The following is a 25,556-nucleotide window of genomic DNA, read 5'->3' as shown; positions in this document are numbered from 1 at the left end:
GTTGTTTTTGAGACATGGTCTCACTATACAACCCGAGTTGGGGTCTCAGCAATCTTCCTGCTTTGCCAACAAGTACTAGGACTTCAGGATGGTGTGCAGGGTCTATACAGAGGAGCAACAACACGCACACAGCTGTCAGTTCTGATGAAAACAATGCCTTCTGGAATCTATCTGAGGACTACCTGAAGCTCTTTTACACAAAAGCAGGAGTACTCCTCATGATGAAAAGTATACATTTATAGTTATATAAATATACAGTTTATGTTAGCAATTGTTATGCACCTTACATAACTGTGTGTTCTATACCTGTCTATGACCAGCAGCACAGCTCTGAATCTCAGAACTGTGGATTTGAGCCCCATGTGGGGTGCCAGGTAATGTGGGAATGAACTCTTGTGATTAAGACTGGCTTATTAAACAGGCACACAATAAAAAGTATACTCACAACACAGAACAAAGCCCTAACCGCTGCTGCTGCTGCTTCAGCTGCCGATCCTCTCATTCCCACGGTAGATTATGGAGGTCTGGGAAATGTCACCAAGCCACCGCTGACGGTGAACCCTCGACAGTCCAAGGGCAAGAGTCCTCCCCACAACCCCTGCCTTTTATTGGGGTATTTGGGTCACGTACCACCAGAGAAGACCACGCCCATTGGGCCAAAACACCCCAATATGATTGACTGTCAGACTAAATTCCCACAACACTGTAGCCCTGGCTGTCCTGGAACTCACTCGTTATACTAGGCTAACCTGAAATTCAGAGATCCACTTGCTTCTGCCTCCTGAGTACTGGGATTAAAGGTATGCACCACCATGCCCAGCTTGACATCAGATACTTATTATTTTTTTATTTTTGGGGGGACAGGGTTTCCCTGTATTGCCCTGGCTGTTCAAGAACTCTCTGTAGACCAGGGTGGCCTCAACCTCAAGAGATCCCAGTCGCCTGTGCCTCTCCAGTATTGGGATTAAAGACAGCATGTGCCACCACCACCCGGCCAAAGTCAGATACTTTTTAAGTCACAAGAACCACTCTCATTATCAGGGAGATTAAACAGTCATCACAAATGCATATGAGCTCACCTAAATTTCACATGCTTCTAGTTTCCTGACCCCAGTGAACTTTTAAGAATTCCCAAGACATTTTAACACAATAGGTACAACAGAAAGGAAATGGAATGTTATTAACATCTTCCACAAGCCAAGTGCACTGGGTGTCACCTCATTCCCAAGAAACCTATTATCCTTTAACAGAAAACAAAATGGAAACCACCAAGGGTAAGAGAACTTGCCATGCCACATCCCAGCACCTCCCAAGCTCATTGGCTAAAAACAGCTGGCCTTCAATAGCCGTTCTACCGCTTGCTGTGCAACTGATGAAAAGCCTCACTGGTAAAGTGATTTTCAAATTGTGAGTTGAGATCCCTTGGGGGGGGGGGGTTAAAACAACCCCTTCACAGGGGTCACATGTCAGATAGATATTTACATTACAATTCATAACAGTAGCAAAATTACAGTTATAAAGTAGCAAAGAAATAATTTTATGGTTGGGGACCACCACAAACATGAGGAACTGAAAGGGTCGCAGCGTTAGGAAGGTTGAAAAGGACTGCTCTATACAGTATATACCACTTTCACAAAAACAAGTCATCAAATAAATGTAAAAGGGACAGTGATTTCCAAGGAGTACAACACAGGAGTACACACGTGCACACACACAACACACACACATCTTGAGCCTACTAGTTACATCAAAGAATGTAAGAGCTGGAGGAAGGGAGGCGTGCTGTGAAATACCGTCTTCAGGACGTGACATGGCCGTGTAGTCAAGAACTCACTGCATCTGTGGTTACCTCAACAAGACCAGTGAGCACCCACGGAGCAACACTAACAGGACTCAGTGGGTTATTATCACAAAAAGGAGAGGACATGAAAAAAGATGGGGAACATGTGATCAAGATGTATTGTTTTTATGTACAAAATTGTCAAGGAGGATGTAAAAGCAATTCTAAAAAATAACAGGTCAAAATTCACTCTGAATTTAAACTTTAAAAAACAACAGCAGTATTTTAAGAATCAAAAAGTATGGAATAATTTCCAACATTTTTCTTAAATTTAGCTAGTTAGTTGTCTGTGCTTTCCAATAGACAGATAATTGCATATGTGTTCACAAGCATGACGTGTTTTTAGGGACATTCTCAAGGGACTCTTAGTCCCTGCTACAGACAAGAAATGCACTATTTCTCAGTAGAAAAAGCCACATCAACAACACTTTTTATTCTTCTTTACCACATAAGAGATAGTTTGAGCAACATCCGTACAACCAAGGAAGTAGCACGAGAGTGAGAAAACGGCTACAGAGGAGACAAAGGCTGCAGGACTGTGAACAGGCTATAATGCAACACAGAAAAAGATGGTTAGGGAGGATAAAACCAGAGCAAGAAATTAGCAGTCCATTCCAAGTAATTAATCATGCTGGTAAAAGACTAGTCATTTAAATCATACAACCCTAAGGGTTCTTGTATAGCTGTAACCACTGCTACTTAAACATGCAAACATCTTCAAGATGTTGGCAAGATTGGAACAGTGGTTTCCTGAGAATACAACACACACACACCCCAGTGACTCTCCAACAGGTACTTCTACATGTATGAAACAAAAAACAAATCAAACTCTAATGTAACAATTCTTACATGCTAAACTTTTTTCTAAGAACTCCTGGCATAACAAGTATAGCGGTAACTAATGAAACTGTCAACTGCAGATAAGTGCATTCCAATACAGAGTTATAGGTCTTTGACTAAATACATCTCTGAGGCTGAAATGTATGACTCAATGGTAGAGTGCTTGCCTAGCAAGCACAGGACCCTGCCAGAGTCTGATCCCCAGCACGGGAGGTCGGGGGGGGGGGGTCTTCTAAAATTAACTTTTTTGTCACATTTATTTACTTATTTATTATATGCACACATATATGCACCATGATGAAAATGTGGAAACTGGAGGGCACTTTGTGGGAAATGGTTCTCTCCTTCTACTCTGTGAGTCCTAGGAATTGAACTCAGGTTGTCAGCTTGGCAGCAAGCTCTTTTGCCTATTAACCATCTCAAAGGCCAACTATAATTATTTTAACATTAAAGCAACACCAGACTTGAAGCAGACAAAAACGTATGAGTTTATCTTACAACCTTTATTTTATCCTAGGGCTATTATTAAAGTAATCCTACTGTAGATGGAATCATAGTTTTTGTTAGACAACTTAATATAATCAAGCCACTGTGTGATAATAAGAGTGTCCTTAAGAAGAAAAAAAATAACACTACTAGTCAGGCCTGATGTCCTAGCACTTGGCTAAGTGGAGACAGGAGAACCAGAAGCTCAAGATCAGCCACTACATGGGGAGCTCAAAGTCACCCTCTGGGGGAGGAGAGAAGCTATTTAGATTAATTCTTGTCACAATCTACTCTCCATAAACACAAGAGAGAAGAGAAAGAACATGAGAACTCTGAGACAGGGTCTCTCTATATAGCCTACACTGCCCCCACTCTTTTTTAGGTTTCTTTCATTTTCATTCAGTATTACATAATATTTGCATGCTATGGAATAGTAGAGGACCATAGCTGAGAGTTCTTCTATGAGTCAGGAAAATGTTTTTTAATGTTCTCCAAGTCCCCAGACACATAACAGGGACTGACTCCAGTCATGCCTATCTCATTCCATGAAAGCAAGTCTGGCAATTCTTTTTTCCTTATCGTCACTATTGAACCCACAGAAACACACAGTGGACACTCCAGGGATGACCAAGCACAAGCCCACTATGGTGAGGCCAGGAAGACTCTTTTTTTTCTTTCCCCAAGACAGGATTTCTCTGTAGCTTTGTAGCCTGTCCTGGAACTAGCTCTGTAGACCAGGCTGGTCTCGAAGTCACAGAAATCCACCTGCCTCTGCATCCCTTAAAGGCATGCACCACCACCACCCGGCTCCAGGGAGACATTTGATCCACATCTCCACACCATGAAATACACTCTGAACCCTACTCAGCCCCTCCAAGGTGACCGGGCCTCCCCTCCTTCCCCATACTCTTGATGTTCCTACCTCACCTCCGTACCTGTCTAACACAACTTTACCTGCAACTTTACCCTTGCCCAACAGATCCTCTCTCATTGAATAAAAAACAATGCCTTTTACGGTGGTGACATTTTGGCCAATAGCCAGGCAGAATAGAGCCAGGTGGGAAATCCAAGCAAAGATAAAGGGGAAAGGAAGGCAGAGTTAGAGAGTCACCAGCAGCTACCAGGGAAGCTATGAGGTAACAAGTCATGAGCTTCATGGTAAAATATAAAATACTAGAAATGGGTTAATTTAAGTTATAAGAGCTAGTTAATAATAAGTCTGAGCTAACAGGCCAAACAATTTGTTATTAACATTAAGCCTCAGAGTGGATATTCAGAAACTGGCGGGAGGGAAACAACCAGTTATTCTTCATATGGTTATGAAAATCAAGTCCAGATTATGTCCACATACTAGTTTCACAAAACAAATGAGTGAGAAGATAAGTTATTACATATTAAATTAAAAATATAAAAATGTTAAAATTAGTTAATAGAGAATTACTATTTGCTCAATAATTCATTCAAGAATTTCTAAGCCACCTATTTCAAACTTTTACCTAAAAAGTTGCTTTGCTCAACAGAAAATGATGCCTATAGCTTTAGTAAGATTTCTTGTCTCAGCAGAAAACTGAAAATTGATATGTAATTAACTCCACTGGCATCCTCCATTCTCACTAAACTTAAGCTGCAGTTTAAAATGCATTTCAGAGACTGGAGATGTAGCTCAGTAGGGTAACTGCCACGCAAATGCTAGTCTCCAGCAGTCCAAACAAGAAAGCACTCACGGACATCCCAGCATTTTTCATTTAAGAACACAAATATGTACATCCATACATTACATACTACTCACAAGTCACATACATTACTGTAACTAGCAGCTAATACACCATGGAAACACAGGGCTTTTATGTGGCGGCACACCACCACTCCACCCTCATGCCCCCACTCTGCTTTTGAGAGAGGAGTAAACAGGAAGTACCGTCTGACACGTATAGTCATCAACTCAACTTCTGTGTGCTGAAATTACCCCCTAAAACTCTGAGAACTGCCTGAGCTTTTGACAAGAAATGGTAACAATACTGCAAGAAGGGACTGGTGAGGTAGTCCAGTAAAATGTTCTGCATCAATCCCAGCACTCATAAAATCCATGCAGCAACACACACCTATAACCCCAGCACAGGGACTGCAGAAACAGGATCTCTAGGGTCACACTGGCCAGCCAACCTGGGTGAGTCTGCAAAGCCCAGGTTCCAGTAAGACTGTCTCAAACAGGAGGGAGTGGAAGGAAGCTCAAGGAACAACATCTAGAGGGTAACCTCAGGACTACACACACGAACATACAAAAGACTACCGCCAAGGTTATATAAGTGACAGCAATTGCTTTTCTTTAACAAAAGTTTACCAAAAAGTAGAAAAATAGTGATGTATTGGTTTTCAATCTCATTTCGGCCCACAGCTCTGGTAAAAAGCATGGTACAACATAGTCAAAGCTGGAATGTGTAAGTCCATGTAAGTCACCAACACTCAGCCTTCAAGAACTGCATCTTGGGGCTGGAGAGATGGCTCAGAGGTTAAGAGCACTGACTGTTCTTCCAGAGGTCCTGAGTTCAATTCCCAGCAACCACATGGTGGCTCATAGCCATCTATAATGAGATTTGGCGCCCTCTTCTGGCATGCAAGCATACATGGAAGGAATGTTGTATACATAATAAATAAATAAAAAGAACTTTAAAAAAAAAAAAAAAAGAACTGCATCTTGAATTAAGGGCAGTGGTGGTGCAAGCCCTTAAGCCCAGCACTTGGGAGGGAGAGGCAGGCAGATTTCTGAATTTAAAACCAACCTGACCTACAAAGAAAATTCCAGAACAGCCAAGGCTACACAGAAAAAGATCACTCTCAAAAAACAAAATAAAGGGGGAAAAGAGGGACAAATGTTGCAGAATATTCGTTTACACTGTGAAGATGTGTCTTTGCCAAAGCACCTTCTGATCGGTTAATAAAGAGCCTAAAGGACAATAGCTAGGCAGGAAGAGGTTAGATGGGACTTCTGGGGACAGAGAAGCTGTGGAATAGTAGTTGAAGATATGTTACATTTGTTTAATGATGCAAAGATGTGTTGTATTCTTTTATGTTGTGTTTAACTCTGAAGCTGTGTTACTTTGCCTGTCTAAAACACCTGATTGCTCTAATAAAGAGCTGAACAACCAATAGCTAGGCAGGAGAGGGATAGGTCAGGCTGGTGGGCAGAGAAAATAAACAGAAGGAAAAGACCATGAGAGGAGAAGCAAGAAAAGGAGAAGAGGAGAGGCTGTGCCAAGGGTCAGCAACACAGCCAGACATGGAATAAGAAGGAAAGAGAAGCTATACAGAAAGAGAAAGGTAAAAGCCCAGAGGTAAAAAGTAGACAGGAGAATTTAAGAAAAGTTGGCTAGGAGAAAACCTAACCTAAGATTGGGCATTTGTAAGTAATAAATCTCCATCTGTGTATTTATTTGGGAGCTGGGTGGCAGGACCCCCAAAGAATAAAGAGTTAAGGAAGAGAGGAAGGGAGGGACGGAGGGAGGGATGGATGGAGGGAGGGAGGGAAGGAGGGAAGAGGAAAAAAACAACTAGACAGAGAAGACTCTGGGAAGCAGAAAGGCAGAAAGCCAGATGCAGAGGAAGCAGGATGAACAGTACAGAAATGCAGACTGGCGATCCTAATGAGAAAGTACTACATCGAAATATGCAGTGAGCACCCTCAGAGAGTTTAAAGTGAGCCAGGTGTAGTGGCTCATTTCATTTTAGCGCTCAAGAGGTGGAGGCATGAAGATCTCTGAGTGTGAAGCTATCATGGTCTATACAGTGAGTTCCAGGATAGCCAGAGCTACATATATAGTGTGAGACTCTGTCTCAAAAAATAAAAAAAATAAAAATAAAAATAAAACCCAAACAAAAAAAACATTTAAGTGTTGTCACCTTCTTCCAGATCACGATCTTATCTCTGTATTTCTTTGTTCCACTTCTCTTCATTTTTTCTGCCCCTTACCATTTGTAAATATAAATCTCAGTGTGTTTTCACTTTCATATCAAAAAGAACTAATTTCAAACTTACTTTTTCGTCTTGTATCTTATTTATTCCCACTAATTCTTTATAGGACTAACCTTTCAGCTACAGAAATGCACTCTTATTTAGCAAATGTGAGCACCTTCCACAGCCACCCACTGTCCAGATACTGAGATGCATTCCAGAAAATGAAACAAAGTTGTATCCCTAGGGGCACAGACAGCACAACTGTTTACTATGGCCAAGGAATTCAAAGAAGACTAGAGAGGAGTCCGCCAAGGAAAAACTAGAACTTGAGCTCAGGGCAGTACAAACAACAGAGAGTCTCATAACCTCTGCAGTTACTCTGGTTTTCATTTTCTGTAACATAGAGAGCCACCTGTTGCTCTTTGCTTCTGTTCTGTGATAAAGCATTGTCCAAAAGCAACTCTGGCTCATTTACCAGCTCCTGCTTGAGTTTCTGCACTGACTTCCCTCAGTGATATACTATGACCTGGAAGTACAAGCCAAATAAGCCCTTTCCTCCTCCCAAGTTACCTCTGATCCAATGTTATCATAGCAACACAAAGGAAACTAGAACACTACTGAAGGCTCTTCAACATAGAAGTAAAATAACTAGACTTTCAGTTTAAAAACATGACCTGGTTGCTCTGCTGGAAACAGAGGACAGGAGAAGCAGGAAGAGAATGGCTGCTTAGAGAGTGACAGGACTTGAAGATGGCAAACTGGGTGCATTTATTTCTGAGTGGCATGTGCCTGTTTTTGCAAGGGATCAAGCATTGGACCTTGCACATACTCAGCAAGCACAGCCACCAAGCTGTATATCCCTAGAAGCCCTGCATTTATTCTTAACATGGCTTTTAAGGTAAATAAAATGCATGTATTTCACAACACCTTATTTGAATTCAATGTGGAGTACCAAGAGGGTCTGCTAGGTTTTCAGTCACAGGCACTGACAAAGATGACATTTAGCAAGATGAGGAAGACTAGAATGGAAACAATGATTAGGGAAGACAAGGCAGGAAAATGAGTTTAATTGTGATGTTTGTTAAACAAGAGAAACCTATTAGCTATCTAGTTAAAAATGTTGAGTAGGCATATGGAGCTACAAGACTGGAGGTTAGAAAAAGATTCAGACTAAAGATAAAATTCTCAGCTTGAAATACATGGTAATTCTCACTAGATAGGATGAGATCACAAGAGTCTAAATATAAATACATCAGAGGTCTAAACATAGAGCCTGGGAACACTGCCTTTTTTAAAAAAAAAAGAAAGAAAAAAAAAAAAGCTAGGGCAATAAAAAGAAACCAGAAGAAAAAGCTGAAAACACACAGTATTATCCAGAAAGCAAAGGAAAGAAAGGCTTCAAAGACAGGATTATCAGTCAAACCAAATGCGGCCATCTCCACTGAAATAAGAAAGGAGAACTGACTAGGGAGCCTACCACTAAGGCTACTGCTAACAACCTGAAAAGAGCAGCTATGGCAGACTGAATAGGTGAGGCACTGGGAGAGACAAGTAATAACTGTTAACCAAGAAACACAACTTTTTTAGAGCAGTAAATAAGGAAAGAGATGAACATGTTGTTGAGAAATGTTTTTAGAAGATGGGAGATTTTTTAGCACCATCTACATATGATTAGAGTGACCCAGTAGAAATAGGACAAAGAAATACAAGCTGGATGAGACAGAAGAGTGGAGCAATTAGTATTCTTGACCAAAGAAAGGAACATAAGCAAGGGTGAAAGCAGAAAACGAAGATGTAGAAGATGTGAGCAGAAATGTAAAATGGCCAGGAAATGTTTTCTCTCTGCTTTCATTTTGAGTATACAAGAAACAAGGTCATCAGCTGGAACAGAAAAAAGGGGGGCGAGTGCAAGAGATGATGCAGAGGTGTAAACAGTCGTTTAGGAGAAAGAAAGCACTGGCCAGGGGAAAGCACTGGGATTACAGACTGTGAGAGCATGTAAGGCTAGCGGGCCAGTGGGCGTGAACTGAGAAGAACTTGGAATGGTCCAGGTAAGAAAACAGCTATAAAGGTTGTGGGTGAGTGTGGTCAGCTGAGTGCAATAGCAGAAGGATGGAGTGTAAAGAGAAAACAAAACAATAGTGGACATGCTGGGTTCAAACCAGATAAAGAATACTCAAGAGAGGTTATGGAGAAAGGGGCCTTGACAGCAAAACGATGCTAGCAGCAATGGACTGCGAGTTCCACACACAGAGAAGTACCCTGAAAGTGGCATTACCAAGAAGGTGAGAAGGGAGGATGTTGAGACTCCAGGGAAATGCTGAGATCTATGCTGTATGAAGTCAATTTAATGGACTATACTTAGTTCTATTAACATGCTACTCAACTAATTTAGAAGCTAACATAAAACTCCTCCTTCAGCAAACTGAGTATATACTGAGCACAATAAGTTGGATAATTAATTCCAGCCTCAGTAGAGGATGGTTCCCGGGCATGAAATGTCCAAGAATACCACTTAACTATATTCCTAGGGCCAGATTCATTTAACAAACTACTCAACAAAAATGGCAGATAACAATTGAACCAACTACTTAAAACCTCATCTTTTCCTCCAATCTCTAAACAGGGGAGGATACCATTACTGAACAATTGGCAACATTATTTATAAACAAACAAACAAAAAATAAAACCACCAGAGGTGACCATCTTTAACCACAGCACTCAGGAGGCAGAAGCAAGCAGATCTCTGTGAGTCCAAGGCCAGCCTGGTACACACCAGCCAGAGCTACATAGTGATAACCTGTCTCGAAAGAAAAGAACTAATATGAAACTAGTGCTGACGGACAGCACTGGGAGAGTTTATTGTCTAAGTGCCTAGGAAAGCTACATACTCTTCATAAGACCCAGAGATCAATCTGCATGGAAGGCTTGATGGTGCAGTAAGAAAGAACCCTTGCTTCCACTTAAACCCTATCAGGTACCATCACTGAGTAGATCAGCTACATAGAGACCTGTGTATAAAACAGCAGGGAGGTATAAAACACACAATGCTGGACAGAGTCCGGGTTCATTCTGCTTTTCTATGCAAAAGGTCCCAACAGAAGACTGAGGTGCAGTTCAATAGCAAGTGCTTGCTTCACACCCAACACCCTGGGGTCCATCCCCAACACTGGAAAAAATAATAAAGTCAAAGTAATGACTTGATAAACCAAATAAAGCAAAAAAATGAGTTTTGATACAATACACTTTCAAAAATTCTACCATAAAGACGTCATAAGAAATTGTAGCATGAATCTCTAGATCAGTAAACAAAATTGGTCAGGACTCCAGTTCAGAATCCCCTTTGTATTGGGACAACAAACCAGCTTCAGCTAACATCTGCTAGGAGGATCAGAAATTCAAGGTCATCCTCAGCTACACGAGTAGTTGTAAACCAGCCTAGGTGCCATTGAGACCTGTTTCAAAAATAAATGAATCAATTAATCAAACAACATATAAGAAGTCAAAAATAAACATTTTCAATTTTTCTTTAAATCCTCTAAGAGAACTAGCAAAATGCTCAGCACTAGTTGCTCTTGTAGAGCACCTGGGTTCAATTCCCAGCACCCACATGAAGATTCACAAGCATCTAAAACTCCAATGGATCCAATTCCCTCTTCTGGCCTCCACAAGCACCACACACACATGTGGTACATGTACATTCATGGAAGCAAAACACTCAAACATATCAAATAAATCTAAATATATTTTTTCTCATATAAAACCTTAATAAAAGGCTGGAGAGATGGCTAGGTGATTAACAGCACTGGCTGCTCCTTCCAGAGGACCCGGGTTCAATTCCCAGCACCCAAATGGTTGCTCACAACTCCAGTTCCAGGGTCTCTGACACCCTCACACAGACATACTAATGAGTGTTTATGTTCAAACACTAATGAACATAAAAATTAATTATTAAATTTTTAAAAATTAACAAAATGTTCTAGTCTCATCCTCAAACAAATAAACATTTTCATGATTAAATGTAACCTAAACTTAGGCCAGCCGTGTGATACATACCTTTATTCCCAGAACTCAGGAGATAGAGGTAGATGGACCTCTATAATTATTTTAGGGCTTACAACTGAGAAAAGATACGTCTTCTAAATATAAAAACCACTCTTACAAAAAATGAACTACTGCCCCCAACCAATACACACCCCCTTGAAAGCCTTGAAAACAAGTGTATAAAGATTTAAAAGGGATTACGGAACAAGAAGGGTTAAACCGAAATGGGTGGAGGGTGGAAGGGCAGGGTAGAGGAGAAAAATGTAGATAAATAACCCTTTCAAAAAATCATATGAAAGCCTATCTATTATTGTAGAAGCTTCCTAATACTTACGCGTGCAGAGAGAGGGGAAAGGGGGAGAGAGGGGGAGAGAGGACAATAGAGGAGGAGAGGGAATGAGGGAGGGAGGGAGCGAGAGGGAGAGAGAGGGAGAGAGAGAGAGAGAGAGAGAATATGTCTCTGTAACAGGACAACAATGTCCCTACTGGACACTTCAAGCTAACAAATAAAGAACCCAGTGCAGGAGGGAGGGGAGGGGGCTTGGTCCTGCCACAAGGAGGTGATGGGACAGACTTAGTTGCCTTCCCAGGGGAGGCCTTACCCTCTCTGAGGAGTAGATGGGGAGTGGAATGGAGGAAGAGGAGAGTGGGAGGAGAGAAGAAAAGGAGAACTGGGATTGGGATGCAAAAAATAATAAATAAATATATGTTATAAAAAAAGATCCACATTGAACTATGAGACATGAAAATAAATAACACCATTGCCAATGCTATTGGTTACCCTCCAGAACTTGATGTTAAGACTCTATTGCTGATGAGCTACAGAACATGGAGATATTAAGTTGGTATTAATCTGGACATTTCATCACTACAAATTAGCTTTCATAATTCCAGAAGGTACTATGAATGCTACTGGAACAGAAAAGTAGTCATCAATCTTACCAGCTGTGAGCCTTTCAAACAACAATAACAAGTCTGGCAAGGACATTATAGAAGCAACGAACCACTTTCTAACTGGATATAAGTCCTGCTCCATAAGATGAAACCCGTACCTAGCACCACACTGTTGGGTTAAGAACCTGTGGCTGCTCACAGGCACTGGGGAGAACCCACCACTATTATTCTGCTAAATGGACAAAATAGTAAACGAACTCCTAATAACATATTGTTGCACCTATATATTAATGCATCTCTCAACCCTCATCAGAGAAGCTTCTATTTGCAATAGATGGTAACTAACACAGAGACCCACAAGTGACCCAGGTGCAGAGAATAAGAGACTACAGAATGTTCAGCCCTAAAAGACACATCTGCTCCCAAGACTTCAGGGATCACTTCAGAGGAACGAGAAGAAAGACTAAGAGCCTGAGGTGGTAACTGAACAAAAGGAAACAGTGTAGTGTCCGTCAGACACAGGCAAGCAGCTCCATACATGAACTCACAGTCACCGCATTCATTAAGCTCAGTGCAAGCTCAAGCTAGCACAGAATCCCAGCATGGGGAGGGGAGGTGAACGTGAAGTCCTACTCCTAGCAGCTTCTATGAGAGGGGAATCAGTTTCCCCTAAGTGTTGTCGCTGGTCACCACCCATGACTATAGAGGCAACCCAAATTAGACTTGATGGTGGGGAGGGAAAAAAGTTGGGTTGGTTGGGAAGGGGAGTGGGCATGGGAGCTGAGGGAAGGAGTGAATATGTCAAAACTCAATCGTGCAGAATTCTCAAAGAACCAATTAAGGGAGAGAGGGAGGGAGGGAAGAAGGGAGGGGAAAAAAGGGGAAAACTCTTCACTAACATTTCAACATTTCAAATATTCTAACAGTTACAAATAAGATCATCCTGAGACTCAAAGAAAAACTCAAAGATAGGATAGTACTTTGAAAACATAGTATTTTTTAAATATACCAAAAGTTATGAATTATTATATTCTTAGCAAAGTTGTTTACCATGTTTCATTGTTGTGTCAATATGTCTGAAGCACTAATTTTTTAAAAAAATGTGTATATACGAACATTTCTACCAATTTAATTTTTTATTCAGCATCTTAGCCATTTTCAGTGCACTGGGAGCTATGTTCAGCAATCACACTGTGAACTTTTCATCTGCAAAACAGAAATTCTCTACCCATCAAGTAACTCTTCATCAGTCACATCTATAATTGCTTTATTTTTATTTATTGTTTCAAACTTTCTTATTATTTTTACATGTATGAGCATTTTGCCTTCATGTATGTTTGTGTACCATGTGTGTGCAGTGCCTTCAGAGACTAGAAGAGAGAGGGGCATCTGATCCCCTGGAACTGGAGCTACAGACAGTTGTTAGCTGCTGTGTGGGTGCTGGGAATCAAACCAGAGTCCTCTGGAAGAGCAGTCAGTGCTGCTAAACTATCTCCCTAGAACCAGACACATCTATATTTAATAAGTACTTTCGGCCAAGGAATTCTACCTCCTGTTTATTTTACCTTTTCCACCTCCACCCTTTCCTCCCTCTTCCCTCTGTTCACACACATGCACACACATGCATACAAGTGCACAGACACGTTCAGACAGAACAGTTCATCCTCTGACCTCATGACCCTCACCTTCTCTTTCTGAACACTGCTCACATTTACAGAAGAAATGCAAATAGTATAAGTCACAAAGACAACCCACACACGCACACCTACAAGCTGCTGTTCAAGACACAGTGATCCACCAGCCCAGGTGACTGTCCATCTGGAGCTCTCAGACAGGAAGGAGCCTCAGGCTCAAAAGCATCCAGAAGAAATCTCTTGAGTAACAATCACTGGTTTCAGATCTCTGTGGGATTATTAAATAACCAAACGAGAGTCCTCCTTCCATCGGCCATGGTGAACTAACGTAGACCACACTCTTGTGGATGAACCCTTGAGCAAGAAGCATTTTTTTTTGAGACAGGGTTTTGCTGTAGCTTTGGAGCCTGTCCTGAACTAGTTCTTGTAGACCAAGTTGGCCTCGAATTCACAGAGATTCGCCTGCCTCTGCCTCCCAAGCACTGGGATTAAAGGCGTGCGCCACCACTGCCCGGCCTGAGCAAGAAGCATTTTATATCAGACATCACCACAGTCCATTCAATGCTCTTTACTGGCTCGGTAATCACTTACCTTAATGTTTCTTACAATACAGGGCAGTCATGTTATGTTATCTAATAACTTCCTACAAGAAATAGCCCTTTCTAAAACTATCACAACTCTCTACCACTAAAACTACCACTAATACTTATTCTACTGGTCCTAAGAATAACCACAATGAAAGAGTGAACAGCCAGTAAGTCTAAAGTCAGAAAGTTCTGTTTTCAGGTACTCACGACTTCCTTTGTTACTCCTAAGAATAGCCCTAAAGAGCTAACAGCCAATGTCTAAACTTGGAAAGTCCTATTTGAATGTTTGCACAGTCTACACAATGATAAAATATTTCAGGCACTGGTAAGTCACAAGGGCCAACTAACTTCAAAAGCTAACTGTAAAAGCAGTATTAAATATTCATTACCTTGTAATGAGGGAGAGGGACTTTGCAGAACATTAATTTGAACTTCTGACAGAGTCAAACATCATTCAATGATGGAGACATTCTGCAAAATGTATCATTAGGTGATTCCCTCACCATATGACTATGATAGAGTATACTTTACGAAAGCCCAGACACTGCAGCATTCTACAGACCGAGACTATGTAGTGTATATCCCCATATAACTCTTCTTACAAGAAATATAACATTTAAAGAACTGACAGGGCTGGAGAGATGGCTCAGCAGTTAAGAACATATATTGCTTTTGCAGAGGAACCAAGTTTGATCCCTAGTACCCACATCTGGTGACTCACAACTACCTGGGGATCCATTCCCTCCCCTGGCCTCTGCCAGCACTTACTTTCACTGATATGTACATACTCACACCCAGACACATAAATACACATAATTAAAATAAAAACAGAGGCCAGGCAGTGGTAGCGCACACCTTTCTTTAGTCCCATCACTCAGGAGGCAGAGGCAGGGGAATCTCTGAGTTTGAAGTCAACCTGGTCTACAGAACAAGTTCCCAGAACAGTTAGGGCTACACAGACAACCCCATCTCAAAAAATAAAATTTAAAAAAATTAAAAATTAAAAATAAAACAGAAATCTTAATTTTTATTTATTTGTCTGTTTTTAAAAGAGAAACTAAGGACTGGGGAGATGGCTTGGCTGTTTAGAACACCAGGTTGCTCTTGCAGAGAATTTAGTTTAATTCCCAGCACTTATTTGATGGTTTGACTTACAAACATTCAAAACTCCAGTTCCAGGGAATGACACCCCCTCTAACCTCCATGGGCACCAGGCACAAGTATAGTATATATACATACATGCAGGCAAGGCATTCTTATATCTAAAATAAAATCTAAAAAGGTGCTGGAGAGATGGCTCAGCATCTAAGAGCATCAGCTGCTCTTCCAGAGGATCTGAGTCCAATTCCCAGCAACCACATGGTGGCTCACAAACATCTAAAATGGATCCGATGCTTCTGGCATGCTGGGGTATATACAAATACAGCACTCATATACACAAATACATAAATACATTTTTTTAAATCTTTAAAAAGAAAAAAAACTATCATGATTATACCAATAACATATGGGGCTACTGGTATTATTCCTACAAAAAAAAGCCCCCCAAACGTATATTCAAATCGAACATACACCTCACTTAATGTTACAAGAAACAGCCATAAAAATTCAAATCTTTTTACCAGAAAGTCATAATGTGGCATATAATTTCACTGTTTTTAAACTCTACATGAAAATATAAAAACAAAATGAAAACGAGTTAGGGCTGCAACTGAGGTGGAGCACATGAGGCTTTGGTTCAATCTCACCCCAAAACAACAACAGCAACAAAAGACAATAGAAATTTCATTCATAAGGAAGGCAATGCTACTCTCCACCTCCTTCTCCATGGCAATGCGGCAGTGCGCCATGCACAACCATACCTTCTTTTACACAGCGCTGAGGGATCCAAGCCAGGGCTTCATGCGTGCTAGGAAAACCACCAACTCGGCTGCATCATAAGTCTTCACCATTTGGGTTGGTTTTTGGAGGGGGTAGGTTGGTTTTTTGTTTGTTTGTTTGTTTTGTTTTTTGAGGGGGCTATTTTGTTGGTTGGTTTTGTTTCGAAATAGGGTCTCATGTAGCTTAGGCTGGACTGGAACTTGATAAGCAGTCAAGGACAACCTTTAACTTCTGATCCTACCACCTTTACCTCCACCTCCTCAGTGCTAGGTCTGCAGTAATATACCCCAATTTACGCAGTGCTGGGGCTCAAGCTCAAGGCCTCATGCATGTTAAACACACTAGTAACTAAGTCATATCCTCAAGCCCACATCCTTTGTTGTTGCCATCCGTCCCGGGGTCTGTTCTCTGGCTCTGGCTGGCCAGGAACCAGCTATGTAAACCACCTGCCTCTTACCTCCCAAATGCTACGATTAAAGGTGTACAACATGATGCTGAGCCCACACCCTCATTTTAAAGAGCAGTTTTATCATTCCTAGCTGTCATACTGGCAGAGAAGTCCAAACAGCACCATATATTATTACTAAGAATCCTTCTCCTGTCAGCACTACCTGGTCAATAGTATAGTCTTTTTAACTGGCTAACAAGGAGCCAAACCCCTTCTTTTGTGGTACTGAAGATGGAACCCAGAGCATAGGGCATGCATGCTAGGCAAGTGTAAGCCACGATACCAGTGCTGTTGAAAAAGAAATGAACTAAAATAAAGTGATTAAAATATCCAAAACAAAATACAGCTACCAACTTATCTTCAAGCGCTTGGTTTTTGTTTGATTGTTTGTTTTTTCTTTTGTTTGTTTTAGTCGATTATACCTCAAGCTGGCCTCAAGTTTACCAAACAGGCCAAAGAGGGTCTTGAACTCATGATACTTCGCCCAGCCTCACAGGTGCTGGCATTAAGGCTCGAACTATCACACCAGTTTGCAGTGCTAGTGACTGAATGAGAGGTTTCATATCAACTCACCCACGTTCCCTGTCCATCTTTGAAGATTTTTTTTTTTAATTACTGTTTTGGAATTGTGTCTATATGTCACCTATGTTCAAGTGCTCCATATAGAACAGAAGAGGGCGTCATATTCCCTGGAGATGACATTACAGACAGTTGTGAACCATCCGGTGTGGGTGTTGGGAACTTCATACCAGTTCTCTAGGAGATTAGTAAGTGGTTACTGGACAGGATTTTTTTTTCCTTTTGTAGCTCAGGCTGGCCTCAAAAATCACACAGATCCACTTTGCCTCCTGAGTGCAGGGCATGTGACACCACCACCACCCAGGGTTGTTTTGGTTTTTTTTTTTCTTTTTGGTTAAAGAAAATGTTATGACAAAGATTCTTACCGAAACACATCTGAAATCACACTATCAATAAAAACACTACATCCAAATCTAGTTCAGAGGAGGAAAAAAAAAAACCCTCTTGTTAAAACCACTCTTCCTGTCACTTTAAAATCTACACGGATTTTTATTAAGCTGACAAATGAAACTATAACCCAATAATCTTAGCCTTAAAGAGTTACTTATTAACTTTCAAGTAGACTTTCAAGTAGACTGCTATGAACTAACACTTCCTGAAGCTCACCAGCCATCTTTACTAAATGAAGTGGAGCTGAGGTTTGAGGCAGTCTTCATTTGCTACATAGCCACCACAGAATGAACTCCGTGCTCAAGCTTAAGAGAGAAATGGCTTTGGGCTCTGTCCCTTCCACAAAGAGCATCCAACAGCAGTCTCTGCGCTTCATACGTGTTCGGCGATGTTTACCCACCAGGAAGACATTAGGTCCCTCCCCTAAAGGACAGAGCTCTCTCTGGCTCATACAGATTCTCAAGACCCTCAAAAGCACACAACGCTTCTTTACTTCTACGAAATAGAAAGCTAGGCCTCAAAACACACCCCAACACCTTTACAGAAGGTGTTTCTCACTTTCAAAGAAGGTGAGAAATAGGGCCTGTCAAGCAAAAGAAAACTGTAAGTCAACTTTTCTCAAAACTCCCCCAAGCATACTGTCTACAAAGCTGGTGATAATGACTGTAAAAGTTACTAATAGTGTGCGTGAAGCGGGAGCCACCACCGTCCTTCACCTGCGTCAAGAGTTGTGTGCCTAATCTTACCAGTAGAATCAGCTGCTCTGCCTGGTGACTCGAGATTCATTCATTGCACCAGTATTTTACTGAGCACGTATTATACGCTAGGTCCTTTAATAAAGCATTTACATTTTTCTTTTTTCTTTGTGGCGGGCGGGGTTCTGAGCACTGAACCACTCAGGGCCTCCGGCGTACAAGGCAAGTTCTCTGCCACTGAGCCTCACTCCCAGCCCCAGAACGTTTCAATTCTGAGCTCCGCGCATCACCACCAAACTCCTCCGCGAAAGGTTATCAGCAGCAATCACTGCTGCTGAAGAGGAATTCCCGGGGTTACGCGAAATCAGCCGGCCAGGGGCTGCTCCTCGGCTCGGAACGCGACGTCAGCGAGCCGCTACCTACCACACCCGTTAGTAATGCTCACCACTACCACGGCTGCGAGCTCCCGGTGCAACAACCTGTAAGAGTCGCGGCAGCGACTGCGAGGCGGCGGCCCGGCTTCCTCTCCCGGGGTCCCCGGCAGGCCGGGCGGGAGTCGGGGTCCGGGAGCCCGGCCGCTCCGCGCCGGTCCAGACTGGCGGGGCAGCGGGCTGGGGGAGGGGGTCCGCAGAGCCTCCCCCGTCCGAAGGGTACAGGCTACGGTGGAAGCCGGCCTCCCAGAGAATGAAGAGCACCACACGCCGGTCCTCGCGTGAGGACCTCGCCCAGACCTGGAAAATGGAGCCGCCGTAGCCTCAGCCCCAACCCGCAGCCCCGATCCGCAGCGCGGGGAGGCCCGGACCGCCCTCGCTCTCAGCCTTCCGGACGGCGGCTCTGCACTTGGCGCCTCTGGCCGCGGGGCCACCGCGGGGCCCTCTCCACACTCACCGTCGCCTTTGTCTCGGTCGTCAGCTCCGGCCGCGCGGCTCCGAGCGCCCGGCTCCGCCGCTCCTAGGGTCTCCACACACCCGCAGCTGCGCTCCCTGCTTCGGGCTCCGCCCTCCCGCCCAGGCTCGCGCGCGCAGAGGCGGGGCCACAGGCGGTGTGTACGGCTGCGCGGCCACGCCCCCACCGCAAGGACACGCCCGGCTCCCCAGTAGGCGGGCTGGATGCTGCGAGGCCCCGCCCAGTGAGGGAGCGGCGAGACCCCAGGGAGACGCCAGGCGCGCGCACAGTGACCCGCTGGGTGGGTGGTAGGGAAGATGGAGGACCCGGCCGCGGGCCACAGCCCATTCCCATCTAGATGCGGCAAATGGACGCGCCGGGCAAGCGAGGGCGCTGCGGGGCAGAGCTGACCAGCACCAGGTGTCTCTCAGCTGGTAGCAGTTGAGAATTCTTTGCCTCAAACCCTCGGTCACGTTACTTTTAAGGAATCAGAATCAATGACTCACTGGCGGGCATATAGCCAAGAACATCTATCTACCTGTCATTTGAAATATGTGAAAAGTGTCCAGTGACTTCTTGTGGGATTATCTTTTGGTTTTGTTTTGTTGTTTGAGACAGGGTCTCTTTGTGACCCCGAATGGCCTCAGACTCACTATGTAGCTAAGACTGACCTGGATCTCGTGATCCTCCTGCAACCACCTCCCAAATGCTGAGATTACAAGTGTGTGTCACATGCCTAAGGACTTTGGGGGTAGAATCCTGGCTGACTGGAATTCACAGGAGTCTTCCTGCCTCAGCCCCCACATTCTGTTTTATGACTACATAAGTTGTACACTTTATGTACCCAGAAGCAAGAAACGAGTGGAACATCTTTCACTTGAAATCTAGCGGAACATACTCAAAGATGGAGCCAGCTGCCCATCACGATTGATAGGCATTTTCTAGCAGTTCAATCTCAAAACTGGAGTACCCCTTGGTTCCAATCATTCTCATTTTTACATCCATTCTGCCAATAAGAGAAGTTGGTATGGTTCTACATTCAAAATAAACCAAAATCAGACAACTTTCACCTACATTGTTTCTGTCATCCGTGGCCCCAGTCATACTTCAGTGACCTTCTTAAGTGGCCCCCCTGGCCACCATCAACCCAGTTTGTTGTCAAAACAACAGGGAGAATATCCTCCCTCAAGGAGGGTCAGCTCATGTCTCATCTGATCAAAATCCACCAGAGTTCCAGTTACTGTAGAAGATAAGATCTTACAATGGCTAACAAAGTCCCTGGGATTTGGTTTTTCACTGTAGTTCTCAGAATTCATCTCCAACTGCTGCTTGCATATTCCAGACTGCCACTCAGGGACTGGGACATTCTTTAATGTCTACCTTCATCCCATAACTCCACTCAGATCTCCCTTAGCAATGATACTTAGCCTAAATATACTACTTTAAATGGCTACAGGCTCAATCCTTCCCATCTTGCCCCTGTTATCTTCTCCCTGAAACAAGCTTCACAATTTATTCCATACTTTTGTTTTTGTGTGGATATTTTCTTCAGTAGAAGCTGGGTATTTGGGTTGGCTGGTTTTAATTTCTGCGGTGGTGTGGTCAGAACCCAGAGACCTGCTTGCTTGGTGGATGCTACTCCGAGCTACATATGCAGACCTTTGAGGTTGGGGATGGCTGTTCTAATCAACTGATACATCCCAAGCACCTAGAGAAAATTAAAAAAAATTAAACATCCCCAAGATAATAGCAAATTTAAAACAACAAAAACAACCATTCTTATTTTCCACTTTCTGCCTGTCAAGCAACCATTAAGTCTTAATTTACATCATCTGAGCTTCCCAGTTCTTCCATGTTCACTAACCATTTAATTGACATTTGATTCCATTTTTGGCCAGTGGCAACCTTGTATCCTATTTCACTGAGTAAGAATAATGTGATAGAGTAAAGAAATTTTGATATAATACTTAAAAGCACATTGTTTCAAGAAACTTCTCTAAGGTAAAAAAAAAAAATTCCCAAGTATCATACATTTGCTAGCATTGCTCTTGACATGCAAATGTGGTCACCTTAAACAATATTTTCTACTACTGATCCATAAAAGGTAATAATCCTTATGGGAATGGTTACAGATTATTTCATATAAAGTGTGAGGCCAGGTGATGGTGGCACACTGTTAATCCCAGCATTAGTGAGGAAGAGGCAGGCAGATCTCTGTGAGTTCAAGGCCAGCCTAGCTTACCTTACAGAACAAGTTCCAGGACAATCAGGGCTACACAGAGAAACCCTGTCTTGAAAAAATAAAAGAGTAAATAAAAAATAAATAATAAAATTCTGTGACTTAACAGCATTTAGTTTTAGCTGCTAGAGACACAATTCTGATTAATTAGATGACTACTGTGTTGTTGTTGCTGTTGTTGTTACTGTTATGGTTTCTTGAGACAGGGTCTTACTATGTATAGACTTGACTGGCCTGGTATTCACTCTGTAAACTGGGGTGACCTTGAACTTGTGGCAATCCCCCTGCCTCTGCTTCTCAGTGCTGAGAGTAAATGTATGGACTTAGCTTAGGTAATACTATTGTTTCAACAGTATATACGCATGCTCAATATTAGTAGCAGTCTCTTTACATATTAATTTAGCCTTCATGATTGAAAACAAAACTACAAATTATACCTTGTGATTTTATGATTCAGATTTTTTAAATAAAATTAAGTTTTAGGCCAGGCACAATGACACACATCTTGAATTCTAACAAATCTATGTGAGATCAAGTCCAACCAGGCTATGTAATGAGGCTATATAGCCATGGCTACACAGTGAGGCCCTGTTGGGGGAGGGAGGTTAAATTTTGCTCTTCTTCAAAAAACAAATAAATCATTGACAATGGATTTCATCATGTCAAAATACAGGTTGTAATTATACCAAAAACTAAATACCAAAAACTAATACCAAAACTAAATTTTCTAGAGTCAGAGACAGGATGTGTCTTCACTGTCTTTAAGACTGTTTCCAAGCACAATCTTGTTCCCAAAGAAGGACAAGGACAGAAAACAGACAGGACCGTCCTTCACTCGCACGGTGGCCTGCCTGCCTCTGAAGATACTGATAAGTAGCTGTTGAAGGACAAAAGGAGCTGTCTTGTGCACTTCCTAATCCGCAACAAGTGGAAACACCAAGGACAGCAGGAAGCAACACGTTGGCCAAACCAGCTCCTAATCACTTCTGAGCTCACATAGCTGCCACATTGGCCTGATTCTGCTATTACTAAACTGAATAAATCTTCTTTTGAAGAGCTCAAAGCTGGGGCTGGGGAGATGGCTGCGTGGGGAGAAAGGACTTGCTGTGTGAGCATAAGACCTGACTCCATCCCAGCCCCATGGAAAAAGCCTGTCATTCCAGCACTGGGAGGCAGAGACAGAAAGAATCCCAGACTAGCCCAATCAGCAAGTCCCAGGTTTAACGAGAGACCCTGTCTCTAAAGCAAAATGGAGAATGATAAAAGATATGTGATCTCTGTCCTCTGCATACATACACATCCAGACATTGTACACGCATGCATACACATCCACAACTCAAAGCAAATGAATTCTCTGACAAGTGTGCTATTTATATTTTTTAAACTGCTTTCCAAAACTTGATAGCAGCAATATTTCCACATTTAGAAAGGAGATGGTGTATGGAATCAGAATCTGGAGTTCAATCCAGACTCTGGTGCATAATTAGCAATGTGACTCAGATCAAAGCTCTTTCCAAACCTACGATTTCATTTAATAGGACTAATAATGTCTACCTTGAGAACTGTTGTGGGAAATCATTGAGAGAACTCTCAGGCTCAAGCTAAGTACCAGCAAGAAAATATTAACATTATCACAACGCAAGCATCTAATTAAGCTCCTGGCTCATAACAACACTGAGAAAAAGGTTCATAAAAGGCACTGTGTGAAACTGTTTGAGCCCTAAAGATAGCAGAACCAATAGAATGAACTTTGCTGTGTATATGCAGTTCTGGGAATTTAACTTAAGGCCTCTCACAAGCTAGTCAAGGGCTCAATTGCTGAGCAAAAGTTTTCAAAATGCTTTCAAATAGGCACCAATAGTCATTCAACAGGACCATGTGACAGGCATAGTCCCACACAATAAAGAAAGGAAAGAAAAATAAGGTTCTTGTCAGCCTAGATCAGCTGAATACCTCAATATATAACTACTATCATAATAATGACCATATTTCTAAGTTTGTTAGGGCCATCTCTAGTCCTGGCTTATTAATTATTTTGCCCCCTTTTACTATCTGTTGTATCCAGCTTTAGTGACTCTCTAATACAGATAGCCACTCTCTAGTTGGGAGTATGTATAAACTGTTCAGGACAAAGAGAATACTCCATCAATCTATGTAAAGTTATAAAAACTTAAGTAGATTTTTTTACTTTCTTCTTTTTTGGTGCTAGAGAAGGAGCCTTGGACCTCGCTCTTGTTAAGACCTCTATCACTGAGCTGTATCTTCAGTCAAATTACATAAAACCAAGAGGCAAATGCCAGGCGGTGGTGGCACACACCTTTAATCCCAGCACTCAGGAGGCAGAGGCAGGTGGATCTCTGTGAGTTCGAGGCCAGCCTGGTCTACAAGAACTAGTTCCAGGACAGGCTCCAAAGCTACAGAGAAATCCTGTCTCAAAAACCAAACAAACAAAAAATCATAGAAACAAATAGCAAACATCAAATAGCCAGTTAGCTGACAGGATAATGGACACATGGCACATTGAATGAATCACGGCTTGAGAAGATGCAAAAACCTCAGAAAACATGTGAAACTCAATAAGGACAGAAAGAAATGACCATGTTGGAAGACATTTACTGCCTGAAGCACTGTGATGGGAATTCACAACTAGCTTTGCTTCAGACTTGCTTGAACCCTTATGAGCCCTTACTGCACATCAGCCCACAAGTAGTCACTGAAGGCCTACTGTGTGCAAGCTAGGGTACCAAGTGCTGGGGAAAGATGGATAGACCCTGGCCTTTTTCCTCCATAAAATATCCCATGGCAACATCACGTAACTGGACACCATCGCTTTAGGGAGACAGCAGGTGTCTGTACAGGTAGCAAAGGTTTCTCAGGACAGGAATTCGGGGTGTAAAGGAAGCAGTCAGCTCTTCATATGGAAGAGGCAGCTTCTGTACTATAGAGAACACACCTGAGATGCTGTAGATGACGTGTTGGTGCACACTTCCTGAGTGGCAAGGACAGAGAAGGGTGGGTTAGGGTCTGTACAGTTTCAATACCATGTGTAGCCTACAACCTAAATGCATTGTAGGACCCGGGGTGGGGGGAGGAAAGGGGTGGAGGAGTTCAGAGTTAGGTTTTTGCTGTTGTTGTTGGAGGGTTTTGTTTGTTTTGTTTTGTTTTTTGAGACAGGGTCTTACTACTTAGCCCTGACTGGCCTTGAATTCACTAAGTGGATAGACTAGGCTAACCTTGAATTTACAGAGATCCCCCTGCCTCTGTCTCGCCAGTGCTGGGATTAAAGGTCTATGCCATCATGCCCAGCAAAAAGCTGGGAACTGTAATAAAAATGCCTTTGAGAACAGACAGCCAGAAAAGAGGTGGGGGTGGGAGTTGGCTTTATGCTGAGTCAGATCAGAGCTCACCAAGAACTAGAAACTCATTTATTTATTTCATTCTTTTTTTTTTTTTAAGAGCAGTGTTGGGGATTGAACCTAGCATGTGAGGCAGGTGCCTTTCCACAGTGCTATAGCCCTCTCCCTTCCTTCCTGCTAATACCTACATATGGAAGAGCTACAGATTCTCCCAATGGAGAGCAATGTTTCCTTTATACATTTGTTAGAGCGAAAAATGAGGAGCTGTATGTGGTGCCCTCTGCCTTTAATCCCATCTTTTGGGAGACAAAGGCAAGTGGATCTCTGTTATTACAAGCCCAGCTCGGTCTGTGTCAGCAGGTCTCAACCTGTGGGTCATGACCTTGGAGGTTGCATGTTAAATATTTACATTACAACTCAAAACGGTAGTAGAACTGCAGATATGAAGTAGTCATGAAATAATTTTATGGTTGGGGGCCACCACAAGATGAGGGAGTGTATTAAAGGGCCGCAGCATTAGGAAGGTTAAAGATCACTGTTCTACATAGTGAGTTCTTGACCTGCCACAACTGCATAGAAAGATCCCATCTCAGGGAAAGAAGTTAAAAATGAGTTAAAGGGGGCACCAGCCCTCCCAGAAAAACCTAACTCTCACCTCTCCTTAAGGAACTTCTTCAGAGAGTTGACTCATGGTTAAGGGCACTTGCGCTTCTTGAGGAGGACCAGGGTTCAATTCCCAGTACCCACATGGAGGCTCACAATCATCTGTAACTCTGGTTCCAGAGTACCTGTCACCTTCTTCTAAC

The 25,556-nt window shown here is 42.6% G+C and overlaps 1 protein-coding gene across 1 annotated transcript in view; it reads right to left on the bottom strand.

Moving 5' to 3' along the window:
• Cdc42se2 (CDC42 small effector 2) overlaps window positions 1-19,307 on the bottom strand; it is a 68,188-nt gene extending 48,881 nt beyond the window's left edge. The window contains exon 1 of the mRNA XM_048437702.3: window positions 19,159-19,307. The gene's annotated coding sequence lies outside the window, so the exon portion shown is untranslated. The remainder of the gene's footprint in view (window positions 1-19,158) is intronic.
• Window positions 19,308-25,556: the final 6,249 nt, after the last annotated feature.

The sequence above is a fragment of the Myodes glareolus genome, chromosome 9, assembly GCF_982192425.1.
Source record: "Myodes glareolus chromosome 9, mMyoGla1.1, whole genome shotgun sequence".
Lineage (NCBI taxonomy): Eukaryota > Metazoa > Chordata > Mammalia > Rodentia > Cricetidae > Myodes > Myodes glareolus.
This window is presented reverse-complemented; position numbering and strand designations above follow the sequence as displayed.